This window comes from Polistes fuscatus, unplaced genomic scaffold (genome assembly GCF_010416935.1).
Source record: "Polistes fuscatus isolate 324 unplaced genomic scaffold, CU_Pfus_HIC Scaffold7, whole genome shotgun sequence".
In the NCBI taxonomy this organism is placed as follows: domain Eukaryota; kingdom Metazoa; phylum Arthropoda; class Insecta; order Hymenoptera; family Vespidae; genus Polistes; species Polistes fuscatus.
This window is the reverse complement of record NW_025113151.1, coordinates 4,415,361-4,417,655: the sequence shown is the minus strand read 5'-3', so window position 1 is coordinate 4,417,655 and position 2,295 is coordinate 4,415,361. Positions and strand designations below refer to the sequence as shown.

General features: G+C 26.9%; 1 long non-coding RNA gene across 2 annotated transcripts; it reads right to left on the bottom strand.

Moving 5' to 3' along the window:
- On the bottom strand, positions 1–1,412 carry LOC122524159. Of its 2 annotated transcripts, XR_006305483.1 has the most exons (4): positions 1,285–1,412; positions 1,164–1,206; positions 1,015–1,060; positions 1–346 (listed from the first exon to the last, which is right to left on the bottom strand). It is a non-coding gene; the product is annotated as an uncharacterized LOC122524159 (long non-coding RNA). The 2 variants fall into 2 exon arrangements; XR_006305482.1 differs by lacking the exon at positions 1–346 and having other exon boundaries at positions 844–1,060.
- Between the last annotated feature and the right edge of the window lie 883 nt (positions 1,413–2,295).

Sequence of the window (2,295 nt, the reverse complement as noted above, 5' to 3'; positions counted from 1 at the left end):
TTGAGATTAGAAAATAATACTAACCGTTGATTTATCTAGACGAAGCCAGATGCGTCGATAAAGATGTTCCAGAAGAAATAAAGATGTTAATTCACACTTTCGACCATGACAATATTTTAATCGAAACGCAAATCCTCTTCTACCGAATTGGCCGAAAGTGTGTTAATGATTCTAATCGCGTACCGAGCAAATTGTTTTCTCAACAAGATTATTTGCATTGATTTTAAATATAACGATTTAATTACTGTTTTGTATGCAATCTATACGATCGCATACAAAAAATGCAACATTTTTCAAAACGAACACTGATTCTATGATTGCATTGCCCGCAATCGCAACTAAAGCTCTGAAAATCAAAGTTTAATTAAAGCAAGTCGTAGCGTACTTCTGTTTATTTATGTTAATAATAAAAAATATATTATAATAGTTTTATTATTCAATTATTTAAACTACGTATTTCAAAAATTCTGGAATCGTGCTACTATTTTTTGTATGCTTTAATTATTAATAAAAAAAATTATTCAAAAATTGTAACCACAAACTTGTAAACTATATAAAAAAAAAAAAGATAAAATACAAACGAACAAATATCGCGAATAAAGAATAAATTTAATCGCGATAGTGTTATTTTTACAGAAGTATGCTAATTGCCTTAATACTTATAGGAAAGAATAGATATAGCATTAATGTAAAACTAAACAAAGTACAATATTTATAAATTATCATTTGAACAATAAAATAGAATCGACTGTGTCTTGAATTATTTATGTGAATTAAATACCAAAAGAACTAAAATGAATTTAAATTAAAAACATTTAAACAACAATTGCAACGCGTAATTAAATAATTAATTCGATAAATCATTTCATTTACTTTACAATTAATTAACGATACGAGAAGTTAAAATTTTCTAATGCATCGAACGATCCATTTGGAAATTAATGCATTTCTAAAATTAAAGAAAAGAAAGAAAGAAAGAAATACACTTGCACGTATGTATGCAGTTGTATATACCACCATTGATTAGTATAATTTCCATGGAACGATGGTGAACGTCTTCCTGAAACCATAAAAAGAATAAGAGATTATGATAGAAATTTTTGTGAAACCATCGATACATATAATCGATAATATAATATAATTCTAATTACAGATCTTCTTACCTAATTTCAATGCATTCACGTCATCGATAATGATTGCATGTACCTGTTTATCAAATGAAATTTGATTAGATTACAAAATTTGATAATGAAATATTTTTTAATTACGTAATTAAGTTCTTACGTGGAGCGAAACTAGTTGAGACTTGTCTCGACGGCGTCCGACAGCTGAATGAGGTATGACGTAGCTCGAGTCACCTCACCCCTCCTATTTACCTTATATGGCAGTCGCGAAATGTTTTTCTATGCGTACTCGATGATAGACAATGTGTATATATAGACAATGCTCGTTACCTCGTTTGACTTTGACCTTCACCTTCGCATGTTTTTCTTTATCTCTGCGTACGTTCAAACGTATTTGATCATTAGTACACATAAACGTAAATATAAAAAGTAAATACGTTATGAATGATACGTTAAATATGTTATATATAAAATAAACTACGAATAAAATACATTAATATGAGAATATATTGAATATACTGTGAATGTATTAATATATAAAAATGTATATGTAAATACATTGTATCATAATAATGTAATACATATTCTAATAAATGTGTAGAGAAAAAATATGTATGGAAAACTGGCTAAAATCAAATCGAATCTAATATGCTCTTCTTATCTTTGATATACGAAAAACGTCTTTATAAAACTATAAAAAGGAAAGAACAATAGTAAATATTTCATTATTTCTAATAAATACATAAAATAAAAATACATTAAAAATTATTTTATATTCAAAGTATGTTAATAAGTATGTAATGTTTAAACCATTACATATATGTTTAAATAATCAAAAATATAAAAAGAGTGTATTAGAATATTAAAATAATTGTAAAATAATCGATAGTTGTCTAAAAGATCGGAATATATGATCTATGTACCGTCCCCTTCGAAATCCACCGTTGAAATGAGACGTTGTCCTCTCTGAAAGTACTTTTATTAGATGTTGTTTATATGACTTTGCGAACGTTGCGCATGTGTATAAAGTGAATAATTCATCTAATCGATAAATTTTAGATTATATCGTTCTCATCTTAGTATTCTTTTAATTTTTATGTAATTATTTTAATGCTCCTGCGCAGTGAGTGCTTTTAAATGAGCATTTTGTTAGCAATTTAGCGCACTTATT